The sequence below is a fragment of the Panicum virgatum genome, chromosome 9K, assembly GCF_016808335.1.
Source record: "Panicum virgatum strain AP13 chromosome 9K, P.virgatum_v5, whole genome shotgun sequence".
Taxonomy (NCBI): Eukaryota; Viridiplantae; Streptophyta; class Magnoliopsida; order Poales; family Poaceae; genus Panicum; species Panicum virgatum.
Window position 1 is genome coordinate 27621113 of NC_053144.1, and position 20601 is coordinate 27641713.

Consider the following 20601-nt stretch of genomic DNA (forward strand, 5'->3'; position numbering starts at 1 on the left):
TTTAATTCCTGTTGAAATGTAAGGACAACGGGCGGGGTTGTGTAGTTGTGATACCCCGCTGGTGTAGTCAAAAATGGCTAAGGTCGAGGTGTGTGGCTCATTTCGTTAAGCGTTTGAAAGTACTAGCCACATACCGAGAAATATGGTAATCGGTAAGCTTAAGTACCTGATTGGACCGGCGAGTGGAACGATCTCGCACCCTCCTGGTAGAAGTAGGGTTTATTTTTATGTCGCGACGTACGGGTGCAGAGTGGTCGGACTCTGTAGTCGGGGAGGGTGTTCCGGATCCACGGACTGGAAAGAAAGGGGAAAAGTAGCGTGGGCGGGAGCGAAGTCAATCCCCATGCATGTGGTCTAGGTTCCCCTGGCCAGGTTGAAATTCGATTCGGAATTGTCCGCCTCTCACGGCATGAGATTGCTTAATGATTTCGGTCACATAGAGTAACAAGTGGAATATGATAATGAAAATACTATTGGTTGATTAAATGGTTGCTCTACCATGTTTGAGTAGAGTTAGTTGCAAATTTAGAATGGTTAATTCCACTAGAATCTGGCTAAGTAAAACCTGAAAGTAAGGATCAACACTTAGCGGCATTGTTGGCAAACAAACCCTACCAACCAAAAAGCCTTGCATGTCTAGTTATCGGACTATGTTATATCCGGAGACGGGTCAGTCTTGCTGAGTATTAGTATACTCAGCCTTGCTTGTGGCACTGTTTTTCAGGTACTAACTTTGAAGATCTGTTTGCGAGTCTTACTTGGCCTTGTACTCTGCCTCCGGGTTGGTCTGTTGAGTGGGATGGCCCTTCAGCTGGTGCTAATCACCCTCCCGCTGAGTGACGCATTCGTACAGGCTTTACCGATGCATCACGTTATCTCGCTAGTTATCTTACTGCTTCCGCTGAACAATGAGACTTGAATAATTGAGTAGTTGGAACTCCTGGTACTTTGTTACTCTGAACTTGGTTTGTAATAAATTTTCTTTCCGCTGCAATCACTCTGAGCTGTATGAAATGGTTTGTGTTGTAATCTCTGGGCTCACCTACGTGTGAGTGTTGTCTGCTGATCCTGGAATAGCGTGGCTTTTATCGAGGCTTCACTCGAGGAACTACCGGTGAGTGCCAAATCGGGTCAGAGTTGCTTAGCAACAAAGATCAGTGCACCCGGGCCCAGTAGTTTTGGGTGGTTCCGCTACAGTTTCTTTGTGAAAACAATGACTGAGGAATAGATCTCAGCTACTTAAGTTAAATCTGCAGTGCATTATGGTATAGCAGGTGATTCTAGGTCTGTTTCTTTGTGAAAACAATGACTGAGGAATAGATCTCAGCTACTTAAGTTAAATCTGCCCGGATTTGTATAAAGGAAACATACCTATTAGCAGATAGCAGACATGGGGAAGCAACAGAGCTTTAACCAGTTCTGAGCAAATGTGTAGTGAGGTCAACAATCTGTGAATCAGGAGCACACTTAGAACCATTAGTACTAAGAAGGTAGTGCATTATGGTGTAGCAGGTCACATTAGGTCAGTTTGTTTGCGTAAACGATAAATGAGGAATAGAACTCAGGGTACTTAGATTAAATCAGAGCGGATTCATGAAAACGGAAATTACCTATGAACGGGTAGCACACACGAGGAGGCAACAGGCGCAGAAGCTAGTAATTGGAATAGCATTTGTGGATCCAGATCTGAATGAGCCAAAGTAAGTTTAAGAAAGCTTTGTAGAAATGGTTATAGGAAAAGCAACACAAATTCATCTGGGTAGATTGGCGCAGCTGTTTTGTGAGGACATACCTTATTGATGGAACTGAACCTGCGATTTGAACAATGGAGATCCGCTTGCTAGGGTTGGAGATGCGCCGTGCTGGAGCTCGGTCAGTGCGATTTGAACAATGGAGATCCGCTTGCTAGGGTTGGGGATGCGCCTTGCTGGAGCTCGGTCAGTGGGGATCCGGTTGCTAGCGATGCGGATGCGCCATGTTGTAGCTCGGTCGGAGGGAGAGCGTGGGGTAGCGTCAGCAGTTTGGTCGATGAGTAAGAAGGGCGCCGCAGCTCCGTCGATGGGGAAGGAGGGCGTCGGTTGCAGGGGAAAATTGAGGGAGGAAGAGGGAGGAAGAGGGAGGCGAGATGATAAGGTCACGGAGTCATGGGCGACGCCTGCGAAGCCGAGAAAGTTCCAGCAAATCCAAGTATGACACGTCACGGGGCAACAGGTGTGGGCGAAGCGCGACATTGCCCAACGTAAGATGCTGATCGTACGGTGTACGTCTTTTTTGATGTCGTGGATAGGCTCCCTGGCCCCCGAGCGGTGCACAATTAATATATAGAAATAAGATGAAGTATCATGTTGCATGAGCACTGTAGCTCGCGCGTACGCCGCTGCACGCAATATAGCATATATAATGTTTAGTACTCCCCATTTATCCCACGGAATTGATAGTCTCAGTCGAGCAACACGGGAAACGGGAGTGTGGGTAGCCAGTGGCGGAACTGGAGAGAAAACAGGGAGATAGATAAATAAACATATTTTTTTGAGATTGATAAATAAACATATTTAAGGTTTAAGAATTTGACAATTTATCTTAATTTTTCATTATCCACAGAAACATACACTAGCTAGCCACTTATAACAATGGCAATACATAAAAGCAAATAATTTGCAAACGCAGTCAATATATCTTACCTATTCATTTAAATTTACGGCACGATTCTTCACCATATTGATAACATTTTAGATCTACAAAACTACACACAACACCAAAACAGCTGCTAGAGATGCAAGATTCAACATCCCCAGTGGGCCCGGGGTAGCCAACCCAGCCCGGTCGAGTCCAGGCCGAGCCAAGGCGTGGCCAACGTGTGCGAGCGATGTGCATGGCACTACGCCGCCGCGGCATGGTGCAGTGGCTGGCGAGGGAAGCCACTAGGGAGGGTCGAGACGTGGCAAGGAGCAACGTCTGTGACACGGTGAGGCTCACCGAGGGGCGGTGAGCAACGGTGGAGGAGTAGCGCGACGAGGAGCTTCACGACCTGAACAGCGACGAGCTGTGGTGCTTTATTGGGAGCCCTGCAAGGCGAGGGAAATGGCAGGATTAGCATTGGAATGGGTTGCGGATGGCGAGGGGAGGCTGAGGGTGCGAGGAATTGAAGAATTACTCATCAGAGGAGGGGGATTTGGCGGTGGCTAAAGTTGGGGAAGAAGAGGAGGAGGCGGCAGTAATGGTGGAGATGGTGAAAAGAGTTGGGTTTGGGGGCGACAACCGATGGTGCTTCAGCTTACGCACACCAACGGGCGCTGCACGCCATGGCGCCACCGCCCCTGCTGCCCAACCGGCAAGCTTGCAGACGCGGGAGAGGTGGGGGGCGACCCTAACAGGTGGGGGCCCGTTGACGAGTGGGTCCAGAAGAGAGGGAGAAGGTGTGAAATGTCGATTTAACTTCAAAAATAGAAAACTAAGACTTCCCAGTCTCTAAAGATTACCCTAAAAATACATAGGCAAGACAATATCACTAAGAACACAATGCAGGAACAAGATCTCAAAAACCTGTTCTATATTGCTCACAGAAAAATAAACAAAACAACAGTTTTTGAAGTTTCCAAGAATTTTATGCCTCGGGTTAGATTCCACAAAATTATGCAAAAGTATTTTAAATTCATCATTTTAAGTGTAGTATTCGAATAAAATTTTTGGGGGCACAATTGCAGAGAAAAATTTAAACATCCTTCACAAACATCAATTCAAACAAGGCACAATAATAATCAAACTTGTGCAAACAATGCCCATGATGCTTGATTATGCTTTAATAATGCTCATGATGGTGTAGTTTAAATGTTAAGCATGTTTAACAAGTTTGGGTCATGATGTTTAACTTGTTAAACCATTCGACGCTCGCTTGCCACTAGTTGTCCCACGTGCTCGATGATAGGGAGACCGGGAGAGCGACGAGTGAGGGGGTCGGGGTGTAGGTGGCAGCGGCTGGCTGCAGCCTGCAAGAGCATGGGGATGGGTTAACTGGATAGAGTGAGGTTTGGGGATGCTTATATACATATGTTGAGTTATTAGGCTGTTTGGCCGATGTTTTCCTAATGGGCTAGAGTATTTTTAGGTCCCTACCTCCACGGGGGAATTCATCTCCACCCCCGCCCCGCTAGCATTTCGGGGCTCCTCCCACTTCACCTTGGGGAACTTCGGCCTCCATCCCTGCTCCGTTCGGGCCAGATCTCCGCGGGGATCCACCCTCTTGCTATCCTGACCCGGATGCAAGTCGAGGCACTAGCTCAACGCTCTTGCATCGGGTGTCATCGCCAATAGTTCTTTTATGGTATTCAATACAGGTGAAGTGCAGTAATTAGCTCTGTTTGGTTGTGCCTAGCTACATTATGTTCGTACAAACCTATCTGGCCAGTGCCCAATGCTGCATACTGAGGTGCAGTAACTACATGTAATTCCAATGACATTCCTGAACTAATACCTGCTTCGAGACCAAATGCTAGACCTGAAAAATAATTTGAGTAATACCGGTAGCTCTGCGAACGGACCAAAGGTCCGGTGGCTAGCTCCGGCAATGGCCGAGCTGCCCGCCCGGGTTCGAACCCCGTCGGGACCGAATTTCCGGGTGTCGCACGGGGTTTATCCCCAGAGGGATACCGGGGTGCGTGTGTATATGTGTGTGGTGTGTGCGTGTGTAAGCTCCGGCAGGCGCGTCCTCGGACTTCCCGGTAGTCCATCTGCGTTGAGTGCACGGTCAGCGTGAATGTCCAATTGAGTTCTTACATGATTCCTCAGTGCTCCTGGATGCTTTAAAAAATAATAAATAAATACCGGTAGCTCTTTCTTTTCTCACAATGCGAACCAATCATCAGATTAGAAAGGGAGCAACATTCCTGAACCAATACCGATAATGAAACCAAATACAAGGCCTATACCGAGTCCAGTTGGAGAGACAGTAGGCACTTGCCCACCATCAGGAGCTGGGTCTTGGGGCTCGCCTCCTCTGCTGTCGACCTGACTGCAGGGAGGCAAGGGGATGCCACATAGTCCAGAGTTGTTGTCATAGCGAGATGCAGGGAACGTCATGAGCTGGCCTGACGTAGGGATTGCACCGGTCAGGTTGTTGTTGGAGACATCGAAGTCTGCGAGAAAACTCAGTCCACCGAGCCCTTGAGGAATGCCTCCGGTGAGGTGATTGTGTGAGAGGTCAATTCTGCCGATGCTCTTGAGCTTGGTGAATTCATATGGTATCACACCCGTGAGGTCGTTGTGCCCCCAGGTTAAGGGCCTCAAGGTACATCATGCTCCCCAAGCTCGCTGGGATTGCGCCAGTCAGGCCATTGTATGAGAGGTCGAGGAATATCATGCTTCCATTATTGCTGAACGAGTATGAGTATACTGTGGTGCCAATGTATATCCTTGCCGAAGGGCAAAAGTGTACAGCGGGTGATTCAGCCAGGCGCTCAGGCCGGATGTCCAAGAACTCGAAGAGCAATCCTACACCAGGGCAAACGTTGCCATCCTCATTTCGGAGGAACGCGTACCTCTTCCCGGACCTGGAGATGGTTCCCCTGTCGACAAGCCCCGCTTGCGCTGCTAACTGTGGTGGTATTGCACCGGTGAAGTGATTGCTATTCAAGTCAAGCCAGATGAGCCTGTTACAGTGGCCAAGCTCTTCCGGGATCGGGCCGGTGAGCGAATTCTTGTATAGCTGCAGTATGGCAAGGTTATGGAGGTTGCCGAAGCCAGGAGGCACACCCCCGGTCAGGTGATTAATAGCGAGAGACAGCCAGCTCAGGTTAGTACACCTGGTGATGGATGGAGGAATGCTTCCAGTGAAATTGTTGTAGCTTATGTCTAATGTCTCCAATGCAGTCCCATTGGAGCAGAGCATGTCTGGTATCTCACCGGAGAGGTTGTTTGCCCACATGACCAAATCGACAAGTTTTGGAAGCAGCAGCACTTCAGTTGGAATCGGACCGACCAGTAGGTTGAAGCTGAGATCAACAGACTCTAGATTGGCGCAATGGCCAAGCGATGGGGGTACTACTCCATTGAGGTAATTGTTGGGGAGGATGAGCTTCTGTAGCGATGGCAATGATGAGCACAAGTTGGGCATTATCTCCCCGTCAAGTTCATTGGACCCAAGGGCGATTTCCTCAAGCAATGGGCAACCAGTCGCCAGTGCAGGCAACGGATTCGCCCCCTTGATGTTGTTGAATGGCAGCCTTAGGACACGGAGGGATGACATGTTGCTGATGACGGTGGCCACAAAATCCCCAGAGAGCTGGTTGCCACCAAGGTCGAGAAGCTCAAGTGATGTGCATTTTGTGAAGGCTGCAGGCAAGCTGCCAGTCAGCAGGTTGCTTGACAAGTCTAGTTCTACCAATTTGTCGCACAACAAGCTCAGCCTGTCTGGTATCTCGCCGAAGAACATGTTCCCTGACAATTTCAACCTTCTCAGAGATGGGAAGTCTCCCAAGAAAGTTGGTATCAAGCTGGATGAGAGCTCGTTCCCTGACATGTCGAGCGTCTCCATGCGGCGGCAATTGGCGAGACTTGGTGGCAATCCTTTGCCACTTAGACTGTTGTAAGACCAGTCGAGCACCATGAGGTTTGCGCAGCGACCAAATTCATATGCTGAGAAGTCCCCGGAGAAGTTGTTCCTAGCAATGTTCAGGTGTGTCAAGGTTGGTGCCGCAGCAACAAGAGTGGCAGGGAGAGGTCCGGACAAGATGTTCCATGACAAATCAAGAACGACCATCTGGCTGCACGGTGCAATCCCAGGGATTCCTCCTGTGAACCGGTTGGCCGAGAGATTAAGGTACTGAACTCTATGGCAGCCGGCCAAGGTATAATTCAGCAAGCCAGCATCTGACAGTAGATTGTTGGAGACGTCGAGGGTGCGCAGGGATGCCGGAAAAGGGAAGTCGCCGCCGCCGGTGAGCGAGTTCTTTGAGATGTCGAGGAACTCCAGTGCGCCGCACGACGCCAAGAACGCGCTAGGCAGTGTCCCGTTCAAGGCGTTGGATGACAAGTCCATCACCTCGAGCGCGCATGGCACGATTGGCCTAGAAAATGAGTGGTCTGAGAGGTTACCATAGAATCTGTTGTTGCTGAGGTTGAGGCTCCTGAGCATAATTTTAAATCTCCAGCTATAGCCGTCGCTATAGCCGGCTATAGCCGGCTATAGCTGTTTTTGGCTCATCAAGCTATGACAAATATCCCGCTATATCCCACTATAGCTCGCTATATTCTCGTTTAGCCTCCGCTATAACTGTTTTAGAGGTCATCCGCTGTATACCCTTAGCCGGAGATTTAAAACCGCTCCTGAGCCGGGGCAGCTGGAGGAGGTCATCCATGATGAGGTGGCCGGTGAGCGACATACCGCTGAGGTTGAGCGCGCGGACTCTGCCATCAGCGGCGCAAGAGACGCCGGCCCAAGCGCACGGCGAGCCCCCAGGGGAGTCGACCCAGCTAGCGAGCGCTCCGTGCCGGTCGTCGGCCACGGACGCGTGCTTGAAGGCGAGCAGCGCTGCAGCGTCGTCATCCTCGATGCCGGCGAGGGCAGGCGTCGTCATTCTCACACCAGCAGCAGAAGGACGAGGAGGATGGCTGCCGCGAGCCGATCGGTGGTCATAGCTGCGGGCGGCATGTCTCGTGGTCTGAGAAGCATCTGATTGTTCTTGAAGCCCTCACCACGGCAATTAATTGCATAATGTGTGAGGGGATGCGCATGATTGCTTAGCTATACTGCAGTGGTTAGAGCATCTCCAGCAGTTTGGCAAATCGAGTTGTCATCTTTGATTTTTGATAAAAATGTTAAAAATACTCCTCCAACAGTTTGGCAAAAGACTTGGCAATTTTTGTCAATTTGGGAAAAACCAGCATCCAGCGCGCAAATATACGCGTGCGGCGCGCGGTTGGCATCGTGGTTTCTAGTCAGGTGGGATGGTGAAAAAAGAAATAAATAACAGAGAAGAGTTCCTGATTTAAGTTTTCAAGAGATGGAAGGGCATAAATATAATTTTGTTTCTCTCTCAGGGTTCATGATGTATGTTAGATCTGGGTTTGGCAAGTGAATTATGTCAAACTGTTAGAGATAAGTTCTTTTTTTATATGGCATATTTGTTTTAGAAGTTGGCAAAACACAAGATATGCCAAGTAAAATATGGTAAACTACTGGAGATGCTCTTATTACGATTGATACAAAATTTGGTATAATTGATGAACACTTATTAATTCTTATAATCAACAAGTTCAAAGTCACGTGTTCCCATGTGTGGACTGGGTCCACAGACACGTGGTAGGTAGAGCGATCCTCACAGATCACAACAGCTCACACGACTACGCGCAATCTGACATTATTACTCCGTGTATCCCAAAATATATAAATGTACCTAATATATAAATGTACCTCTACCTTTATGCTGAGTCAAACTATTCCAAGTGATCGACTTTATAAAGAACATAACAATATTATGATATCAAATAAGTGTTACAGCTAAAATTGGCAATTACCGAGGCTGATCGGTCAGACTGGTCTAGGCCTGTTTAGCCCGAGTTGATTAAGATTTGCAATTTGGAGTCCTTTGTAATCCGATTTGGAAGAGGTACGACCACCCCGGTCCATAAATATAAAGACTACGGCCGATTGAGGGTTTTGTATCCACAATTGAACCATATCAATCTACTTTTACTTTTCTCTCAAACTCTAGCTTTTCCAACCCCTTTTTTGTTCTTCTTGCGTCTCTACGGCATCTGAGGACGTTCTGGGTGGCCTGCCGACTCCAGGACAACCCTAGATCTTCGATCTCTAACAGAGTCCCTCCCGAGCTTGAGGTTCTAGGTCTTCGCGGTTTCTCTGCTACAACCGATCTGACCGGTTGGCGTGGGAAGGCACTGGTGATTTGATTGTTGTGATCCGCGCGTTCTAGCGCTTGTGTGTTAACCAGATTTGCGTCAACATACTTTTTGGCGACTCCACTAGGGAAGAAGAAGGTTACATTGGTTCCAATGAACGGTGAGAATGCTTCCAAGGTAGATCTGTCTAATGTCATCGGAGTCAAGTACGATGACATACCCGAGGAGGACCGTCAAGTTTTTGAGGCGAGCTCAAGTAGCAACAAGAGGACGCCAAGAAGAAGTTGCTCTCGGGAGGACACCGAACAAGGTGATCAAGATGGCTGAATTCATCATGCCATCGTTCCAATCTACTTCCTCTACAACCAATGTGAGAACTTCTCCCCAATATCTTTTGGTTTACTCATGTCTGAACTTGGGAAGAAGATTGATGATTCTCAGAAGTTTACGCAAGAGACGCTTCTTACTCTCACACTGATCGAGTTAATAAGCTCAATAAGGGTAAAGGTGTAACTTATTCCACTAAAGACTTTAGCCCTAATCCTTTGGTAGCACCTGCATCTACAACTGAAGTAGTATATGGTGTACCACCGAATTATTTCGCTGGAGCTAGGCACAGTTCGGCCACCTAGGGCCGAACCAGTCCAACCGACTGCATCGGCCAGTCAGACCGGTGCTGTGGCGGCTGGAGCTGTCAGACCAGTCCAACAGACCGGTCAAACTGGTGCCATGGGACTGGCCTCGGCAACACCACCACCACTTGCGTCAATCTAGGTTCGGCTAGCCCTAGCCAAATAGATGAATTGGCAAGTTTTGTACTACCAGTAAATCATATGCCGAACTACCTTTTCCACCACTATTACCACAAAATATTTGGAATGATTTAATTAAGAGTAATCCTCATCTATCATGCCACACAAGCGATGGCCACTACTAGTCCATCAACACATCATCTAGCCGCTAATGCCCAAACATCAATTAGTGGTAATTATGAGGCTGATCTTGCTAGGACGAAAGAAGATCGGGCCAAATTGCTTAAAACTCAACTTGGGCAACTTGGTTTGAGCACTAGTAGGAACCGTCTATATCAGCAACCATATTCTGATTCTTTTGATTTGGTTCCTTACTCTGCTAGTTGGTGTGTTCCTAATTTTGTTAAGTTTAGTGGTGATGATAATAAATCAACTTGGATACACATTAGTCAGTATGTTGCTCAACTTGGTGAATGCTTTACATGTTCGTTTGTTTTCTTTGTCTTTAACTGGAACTGCTTTTTTTTGTTCTCTTGGGTACCCCCAAACTCGGTCCACTCAACGAATTAGAAAAAAAATTTCATGATCACTTTCATAGTGGGGAGAACGAAGCTAAATTGACAGATTTAATATCGGTTAAGCAAGGTAGAGATGAATCTATCTCTGATTACTTTAAAAGATTCAAAGAAATTAAAGACCGATGCTTTAATTTGTCTATTTCTGATAAAGATTTGGTAGATGTAGCTCTTAATGGTTTGCATTTGCATTTTAAAGAAAAGCTCGAGAATTTTGAATATTATTCAATTAATCAGTTGCGGCTTAGAGCTTTGAACCAAGAATATAGATTTCAAACTGCTAAGGATACATACAAGACTCATCGTTCTAATATTCATGTTGTTGATTATGATTATGATTCTTCGGGCGATAAGGATAAAGAGGTATACACCGCTGAGTTTGTTTGGCCATCGCAGCCAAACCTTGTTCTTGTGCATCACTTAAGCCGACTCAATAGTGGGAAAGAGAAGATCAAATTTACTTTTGATGTTTCCAAATTTGATTAAATATTTCATGAATTATTGCGTTTGGGATATATCAAGATTTCTCATGCCATACAACCGCTTGAGGAGTTAAAGCGCCGAGCATATTGTAAATTTCATAATTCTCATTCTCATGCGACTATTGATTGTAATGTCTTCTATCGCCAGGTACAATCACCCATGAATGAAGGACGATTGATATTTCCTGATATGAAAATTTATAAGGCGCCATTCCTTGTGCATACCAATGTGAATACCATCAATCTGAACAATGCTAAGGTGCTTCTTCGGCCTGAACAAGTCGAAGGAGCAAAAGGTAAGAATGTGATCATCGGTGAGACAAGACCTAAAAATGCCGATGACAAGATTCTGGATAGGGAGGTGGTGCTGGAAATGGCTCCTGATGGTAAGGAGTTAATAAAAATTATTGTCAAATCTTGTGTGCCTGGGGGCCAAGAGGGTTCTTCTGCTACTGTGTTAGTCGGCCTACTATCCAGGATAGATTGGTCAGACCGGTTTCACCGACCGATTAGATCGATCGACCCAAGGGCCGACCCCAAACCTTCAAATTAAACCTAAGCGCCCGGAAGTGGGTACTTGGAAGAGGAATGAACCAAAGGTACAAGGAAGGTTTGCCTATAAAAAGCCTACCTTTGGTCAGCTACTTAACAAGTACTCAAAGGCCGTTCAGCAAGATCGGCCAGTAATAAAGAGATCAAGATCACCCCTGCATTAAGGTGGTTCTCCTTCTCTGAAGGGAGAGCCCAATACGGTGGTTATCCTTCTATAAATAGCTGGTTTTAGGGTTTTGTAAAAGACACGTCCAATCAATCAAACAATTACTCCTCTATTTGTCTACGACTTATTCGCCAAACTCTAGTTAGTAGCTTTTTCTTTTTCCTCAACAAGTTCTTCTAGTTAGCAGGGCTACATCGCTTCGATCTCTGGCTTGCTGGTAAGTTCTATGTTACTGAGTAAATCAGGTCTTTGATTGATGGTGCACCACTTCTCTCTCGATCTGTTTATTCACGAGTTATCGATATTAGCTTTTTATCTTGCAAGATTGTCTTGTTCAATCTAGTTAGTTTTTTAGCTTTTATCACAGTTATCCAGCTTAGATTTATCATATCTATCGGCTTTTAGTACAGTTTTATTGTTTCAATCTATCACAACCGATTAGACTTGGATCTAAATATTGTTCCCAAGCATTGTTAAGTGATTAACACTGCTTGTGCGTTGGAATCGGCTCCTCACAAGCCGATCTCTTGTTAATTCATATCAAATCCCTAACCGATATCCCTATGGAACGTCGGAACATCGGCTAATATATTCTAGTATTTAACATTGTCTTATTCTTTGTCAATTGCAGGTCAAATTGACTGGCGCGTCTTGCACCTACGTGAAGCAATTTTTGGAGCCTGGGCAGCAAATCTCCCTGTCCTCGTGTGGATCACGCAGGAAGCTGATAGCCGGTTGTTTTTTTCTTTTTGCATCAACACATTTCCCGTGTGGGGTCAGACTGTACATGTCCGAGTGCTTTTCCAGTACATACAAATTATTATGGCATTCATTTTCAGCTGAGGTTTTGTTTTTGAGGGCAGCTGAGGTTGTTGCGTTAGGATAGTATTGTCTCTAGTTCAGTTTTGCAGCTAATAGCCACTTTACTTCTTGTCTGCATTTAAAATGGAACAGCCTGACTGGCTTTCATGTATGCCCTAAATATTGTAGGTCGTAGGAGTCAGCTCTCTACTCTGTAGAAATAATTTCTCCCATCTGCTTTTAATTCTCGAGAACCAACAAGTAAATTTATTTTGCACAAGTTAATCGTCCAATCTGCCAATCCATTTCACTTTCATCCTGCCATATTCTGAAACACATCCTATTTTGACAATTACTACTTGTCTGTTTTGATGATTGTGGTGGAATCATTTGCTTGATTGCTTCACATAACTGCCTATGGGTATAAAGGGCTGTTTGTAGATTTAGTACCCATGATCCAAGTATTTATTTGGTAGGGAGGCATGTCCATGGTAAGCGGTAAAGCTCCCTCTTGAGTAGCTTATTGTTCACATTACTTGAAATGATTACTGTTCATATCTGAATCTTAGTTTCATGTTGGTATACATTACATGATATAGTCCAAAGAGTTATCTGGTCCCAAGTCCCAACCTGGCCTCTCCTTAGCCTGAATGGACCTGATGTTTTGCTTACGTATATTTAAAAAGAAGTTACGGAACTTAAGTTTTATATCCATGTAACATGCATAATAGTACCGAAATTTTTATTCAGTCGATGTAAATGGAAAAGCCACATAATTCGTCTGAACACATTATGGAATCAAAATTTAAACTCGGTGGAAACTCTAGCCGTCACGCCATTCAACTCTGGAACATAATGTTTCAGGAAGGATAAACATATGTGATCTTGCATTATTTCATATTGCTTCATCAACATGTACAATCAAGGAATCACTCTTTCAACAGAGCTTCAGCTTCTGCGATCTCATCAAGCTTCATGAGTACAACAAGCATTAAGATGTAGTCCCTATTAATATGCCTCTTGCAGTTCGACATTTGGACCGCCTACAGCCTCTTGACCTCTGATTTGTCCCCCAGGTGGCCGTACACGGAAATCAGATGGTTATAGCAATCCAAATCTTTTTTTTATCTATTTTTGACTCTGCTTTCTGTAATGCAGAGTATGCTTTATCTCTTAGGTTTCCTTTATTGTAGTTATTCGCCACAACAGCATAGGTATTCCAATCAACAATAATTTGAAGCTCACATTCCATCTCCTCCAGGGTGTTCTCCAGACCAAAAAAATCTGCTTTTACACCATATGAATTAATGCATGCATATTCTGTAGCTAAATTGGTCAGGAATAATATGCCATTGCTTTTCATTTTTGCCATCACCGAAGGGACCCTCTCATGCTGCCCCAGGTTGGTGTAGAGGCTCATGAGGTTGTTGTAGGGGAGTGGGGAGAATAAAAAGCCCAGCTCTTTCATCTTCTGAAAATGGGCCAATGCTTTGTTGACAAGTTCTCGTATGTAGCAGTTCAGAAGTTCACCATAGGTTTTCTCTGTCTTATCATTGTCAGACAGGTTATTGAAGTCTCTGCTGCTCCAACTGCATTAATTTCACCGATCAAATCCAGGTGAACTGCATGATCCTTAGGCAGGAATTTGACGTGGCCCTTAAGGTTCATCCATTCGGAGACCTGTGCAAAGTAAAAAAAAAATCTAATGATTAATGAAGTCTGCTAAAAATAGATAAAAGTTGCACGGACTGCTTCATTCAGCAACCTGCAGCGACAAGACCTCGAAGGCTAGAACACCAAGTCTCAGTTGTGTGAAAATAGACAAAATTTCTGAAATATGAAAAAAGTATATAATTATAAAAGTAGGTAAACTAATGTGTCCGCTAGGTGGTGTGGCCTATGTGCCCCTCCCAGTGCGCACGCTGGGATGCTCCTTTCCCCTCCGTTCACTTGCCACCCCTCACGCTCTCCCGCGAGCAGCGATGCGCTGTCCGCAAGGTAGGGCCAAAATTTTTCAATGGTATTTTACTGAAGTCGCAACCTTTCGATAGTATGAAACCAAGTTTCCCAATTTCAAAAGAGCGCTAAAACACCACTCTTATAAGCTGATCACGCTCACCTTGGGTCCGCAAGGTGATACAAATCGCACATGCACATGCACACGGGCTGCATACCTGTGCAGCCGCGTGCTACTGTTTTCGACCCAACTATTCAGGCCAACACTTTCAGCCCAACTACTTCCACAGGCGCACACTTTTCCTATCGTGGCACGCACATGTTCGAAGAACAAAATTGTTATAAAAAAAGACTTACACTAAATTTTAGCTCAATAAGCATTTAAAAAACTATATATTTAAATGATATTCAAAATATAAATATAAAAATGTATAACAACAAAAGCATTCATAACACCGTGGATGATATATAACATTATAACGGTACATCTAATGATCATGGACATCTTGATCGTTTTGAATTTTTTTCACATAGCCACATGTAATCACTTGGTAATAGATTAAAACATTCTTGATGACAAACAGGACACGTTGTCTTGAACGAGAAGCACTGGGTGATGCATGCGACATGGAACCTATACTTAATTACATTGTGGCAAAAAGACGACGTTTGACTCGGGCACCAAGTTGTCCAAGCATATGCTGCATTGTGGTGCAGCCTTGATGCATCCTTGGATTTTTCTTGAAAACTTATCTTAAGCTCAGCCTTTAACATGCTTGATGTTCCTCAAGTTTTCACCAAATTTATCAAATTATCAAAATAGCAGCAAGTGGAACCAACTTAAAAACTTGATCAAGAACCATAGAGTTCTTTCATATTTGAAGACATTGAATCACCAACACTTTTTATTTCCATTTGAATATACCCTGTCTCCTCTTTCAGTTTATCGATCCCATTGTCAAGGCTTCCATACGACTCCTCGACGCCGCCATGCCAGCGACGATCTTCTCCCTCATCTCCATCTGCCTTTACTTCAGGGCAACCTGAGCGGCGCCGATCTCCTTGGACTGCTCAAAGATGACCTTCGAGTGAGACAGCGCGTAATTGATCTTCTCCCCGATGTTCTTTGATGTCTCTGCCAGGTGGTCAGTTTGTATCTCAGATCGATGGTAGCATGTCCCGAACTTTGTTATACTCCTTGGTCTGACCTCTCCTCGATCACCTCAAGCTGATGTCCTTGTCAGGTCATTGACGAGCTTCTCTGTATTGTGATTGAATGCTTCAGCACTGAACAAATCAACCAAATCGTCAAATTTAGCTCTGAATTCTGAAAACATCTGACCTGCAATTGAAAATTAGGATGAGAAAACTTACTGCAATTTGTGGTACAGAGTGTTGGTCTCGAGAAAGAACTCAAGGAACACCTTGCCCTCTGGTTCACTAAGCTGCTTGCAACAATGGACCATCTTGGAGCCCTCGGCGCACCTTTAGAACTGAACTCGCCCAGATTTATGCAACAATGCATTACGGATTAGCATCTGGTTCTTAGCTCATAGCATGATGATTCGAGAATATCCCCACATGACCATAAGTATTTATAGGCACTTAATTCTAATATCTTTAAATTGCTTGACATATCATTGATCCTGATTACCTAAACCCTAAACCTCTGCCGCACCTAAATCCTCAATTCGCCGGGTGACACTGTACCTAAGCCCTATTGTCGCCGCCGTCGCTGCCGCCACTGCCAACATCATAGCAAGGCTGGTGCCCTAGGTAATGGGGGCTTACCCCACACTACAACGAATATGACCTTTTGTGATGAATACCTCATGACATTCGGGCTATTCGTCGTTACAGTAGTTTGCTTTGTGATGTTTTCTATTGGGCAGTATAGTTTAGTAACGAAAATGAGTTGTCTGTCACTACAATCAACTTGAAATTGTGACCAACGATTACCATTCTAAATTATGACAAACTTTATGTCATCATGAAAGCTAATCGACAGATGTCACAAATTTATGACAAATTGACAATATTGATTCGTCATAAAATTTGTTTTCAATGAATTGAGAAGTGGGTGCACAAGTCATTTTTATTATTTAATTTGCAATAAAATACTACAACTATTTTCAGAACTAACCTTGCATCAAGATTAATACACAATATGTTGCATTTGTTTGTTCCTAAACCATGGACTAATTCGAATATCAAAACTAACTGTTGTATTTATTTGGTGGGTCCCATATATTATGTTTTTCCATTTTGAGTTACTATTTAAAATCACTAAAATTTTAAATCTTTTAAAGTCCTCTAACAAACTAAAATTTGCAAAGGTATCAAAATATTTCACCGAAGGCTACACATCCGGTTATGGGTTAAAATATTCCTATCCGAAGTTAGGACCGAAGAAGATCGGGTGAAGCTTAGTTGTTCCAAAGTCAATGGACAGAAGGCGTGAATGGTGGAGTTTCGATCTAGCAAGGAGCATGGAAGGCTCGAGCAAGTTCAAGGATGGTTAAACGAGAGGAAGATCGAGCAAAGGTAATTTGTTCAAAATCAACTGGACACGGAAGGTGAAAATGGTGGCATCAAAGAAGTAGCAAAATTGGTTATCTCTTGTTTATTACCTTTTTGTAAATCGTTCTTTAGGAATGTACTCTCTCCATCCCAAATTATTACCCATTTTGACTTTTCTAGATACATCAATTTTGCGATGTAACTAGACATGATATATATCTAGATGCATACTAAAAATTATCATCTAGGAAAGGCAATGCGACTAATAATTTGGTATGGATGGAGCAGTAGACATTCAATGGCAAATTAGTCATATGTAGATCCCTTGTCTTCCTATCAATAGGGAGCCATCCATACTACGGATGATTTTTTGACGTGAGAAGAAAGTGGGTCCCATTCTTTTTCCAGTCTAAATCTTGTTATTGAGGAAGGAGAGCAGCCGAGGTGAAACTGCATGCAAAAGGCAGAAAATGATTGAATGTCAGTGGCAATAGTTGACTGAGATTATCTGCCGATGCTGAAGAGAAGTGTACATGACCAGACGAGGGGTTGGTCTATTGTTGTGGACTTCTATTTGTGGACAGAGAGGCTGCCATGTATGATGTAATTACAAGAAAATAGCCATCGGACACAAACTTGAGGTCGTGAGCCAAGCCCGGTCTGAAAATAGCATAGGCCAAATGACCATGCCACAAACATAGCTGCGAGAACCCCGTCAGCAGTAGGTATATATATATATATATATATATATATGGGCCGGAGCCATCAGCAAGCAATGCAAGAAACAAAGTTTCCTGGCAAAATGGCCTTCCCCGACAACACCATCACTATACCACAACCACTAATGCTGAGAACCCTCTTCCTCCTTGTGCTTGTATGCGCTGCGCATGCTGGCGGGAAGGCGAAGGAGAGCTCGTCCGCTCCGGCAGAGGGTGGTGGTGGGTCCTGTGATGGCGGGACATGCGACATCACCAAGATGGGCGGCTGTACAGGAGGCATGGACGTCGGCGTGTGGAGGCACAGGGAAGCAGAAGATCATGATCCCCAAGGGCGACTTCCTATTCGGTCCGCTCAACTTCACAGGCCCGTGCAAGGGTAATGTGACCATCCAGCTGGATGGCAATCTGCTTGCAACCACGGACCTCAGCCAGTACAAGGGTAACTGGATCGAGATCATGCGCGTGGACAACCTAGTGATCACCGGCAAGGGCAAGCTCGACGGCCAGGGCCCCGCTGTGTGGGGAAAGAACTCCTGCGCCAAGAAGTGTGACTGCAAGATCCTACCCAACTCGTTGGTTCTGGACTTTGTAAACAACGGCCAGGTGTCCGGCATCACGCTTCTCAACTCCAAGTTCTTCCACATGAACGTGTTCCAGTGCAAGGACATGGTGATCAAGGACGTGACGGTCACGGCGCCAGGGGACAGTCCCAACACGGATGGCATCCACATGGGTGACTCGTCCGGGGTCACAATCAGCAACACAGTCATCGGTGTCGGCGACGACTGCATCTCCATTGGCCCAGGTAGCACCAAGGTCAACATCACTGGCGTCACCTGCGGCCCGGGACATGGCATCAGCATCGGCAGCCTTGGGCGGTACAAGGATGAGAAGGACGTGACTGACATCACGGTGAAGGACTGCACTCTCAAGAAGTCGACCAACGGTCTCCGGATCAAGGCGTACGAGGACGCCAAGTCCATGCTCACGGCCTCCAAGATCCACTATGAGAACATCAAGATGGAGGATGCAGCGAACCCCATAATCATCGACATGAAGTACTGCCCCAACAAGATTTGCACCGCCAGCGGCGACTCCAAGGTCACCGTCAAGGATGTCTCCTTTAAGAACGCCACTGGCACCTCCACCCCGGAGGCCGTCAGCCTGCTCTGTTCCGACAAGATCCCATGCAGCGGAGTCACCATGGACAATGTTAAGGTCGAGTACAGTGGCAAAAACAACAAGACCATGGCCGTTTGCAACAATGCCAAGGGCTCCTCCACGGGCTGCCTCAAGGAGCTCGCCTGCCTCTAAGGATCCAGGCCATTTATTTCATTCCCTCCTCTGTTTGCATACATGGTGGTTGGCGGTAAGTTTAGGTGGGTTTCTCGTGTTTGTGGGCCTTTGAATCCGTTTGACAGCCTCTGATTTGTCAGATGTGTGTTTCTTGGTTTCTTGGGCTGATTTGCTTCGAGATGCGGGCCCTCCATTTCTCGTGTTCACATAGAATGCTCTAAAATGTAATTTTCCCTTTGATTGAGCATGGTTTTCCTCAAAAATGTACTTTTCCTTTGATTGAGCATGGTTTTCCTCCTACATCTAGTATGCTTATGTTATTTCATTGTTCTCTGCAGTTGACAGTCAGATTTTGTATTTAAGGACCATTACAACACCCCCATGTACCGCCAACTAAGCAAAATTATATATGGTTGTATAATTAATGTTATGAAAACCATCCTACAAATATGGAGGGTTGGGGATGCCCTTAGTACTCGCCCCTTTCATTTTGATACTGTTTGCACCAGAAAATGGCACGACTAGGATGACTGGTTAGACCTATCCCTAAAACTGGTCAGACTGGTCTGGTCAAGTTGCTCAAAAGGAAAAATGGACTTCACCATTGCGTAGATCTTATCGAGACGATCAAAATACATATGTGGAAGGTCCGATTTAGACTTTGGATGAGAGAGATATGGCTTCGGAAAGTTCTGCACCCCAGGCAGACCGGTCAGACCACTTCACAGGGGCGGTCAGACCGTTTTGGGCTGTGTAATCCGAGTTGGAGTTGTATTTTAGCACGAGATTAGTTAGGGTTTCAACTCGTAATGTGGCAAGACCTTTCCTCCCTATAAATATAAAGGGCCATGGCCGATTGAGGGCAAACAACACAATCGAATCTATCAAATACATTATCTTTCATTGTCTTACCTTTTATCTTTACCATAGCTTTTCTAACCTCGACATGATGTTCTTTCTTCGTCTCTATGGTGTTTGAGGACGCCCTAGCTGGCCTGCCGAGTCTAGGGCAACCCAAGGTGCGCCTGCCCCGACGGGGTCCCTCCCGGGCAGGCGTTCGTTGGATCCTCGTCGGGCTGTCCCGGCGAGACTGGTCTGACCGGTCCACCATACCAGTCTGACCGGTTTGTGCAGCGGTGCTGCAAGGTGCGCCTCTGCTTGGTGCACGAGCTAGTGCGATCGTGTGTTGGCCCAGAATTGGCGCCAACAGATACCTTCCTAGCAAAAATGCCCGTGCGTTGCTACAGAATAGAAATAATAGATCTAAACTATACACCTACCACATGCAATGCAATCAGATTAGAAATATATAGTGACATAATATCACTAACTATGCTTTGGATAGCATATAATTAAATACGAGTAGCTAGTACTAAATCATAATTCTAGCATATGCACTTAGTGTCAAACAAAAGCTGTACTGTATTCCTTAACCTTACTAAAGGTAGCACTGAAGCTCAACCCCAAAGAACTAACCAATGCAAGCGCCTACTCAAATATGCTATATATATGAGATTATTGAGTTTTTGCCCCTGTTTTGCACTCCAATTGCAATTTTATCCCCACTTGTTAGGTACTGCCTTTTTACCCCTATTGTTAGGTACTGCCAAAAGTTAGCGAACTTAAAAAATAACAAAACCCTTCATAATAGAGCGAAAAGATAAAACTACCCCTTATTTCTTTACCTCCCCTTCCCCTTCCCCTTCCCCTTCCCCTTCTCCTCCCTTCCTAAGCCAGTAAACGCTCATTCTAACCCTAGCGAGGCGAAGCTGCAGGCAACGCTCGGTGAGCAGGAGTGGGAGCGGCAGGCGCTGCCGGCGGCGGCGGCGCTTGGCCCACACGCGCGCTCAAGGGATCCGCGCGGAGGTGGCGTCGGGCAGGAGCAGGAGCAAGAGTGCTGAGCTGGAGGACCTCGGCGCTAAGTACCTG

General features: G+C 45.6%; 3 pseudogenes; 1 reads left to right on the forward strand and 2 right to left on the reverse strand.

Annotated features, from left to right (window-relative positions):
• Positions 1-4810: 4810 nt before the first annotated feature.
• On the reverse strand, positions 4811-7120 carry LOC120648651 (annotated as a pseudogene).
• A 5990-nt stretch (positions 7121-13110) lies between these two features.
• Positions 13111-13849, reverse strand: LOC120647903 (annotated as a pseudogene).
• A 3610-nt stretch (positions 13850-17459) lies between these two features.
• On the forward strand, positions 17460-18996 carry LOC120647905 (annotated as a pseudogene).
• The last annotated feature ends 1605 nt before the right edge of the window (positions 18997-20601 follow it).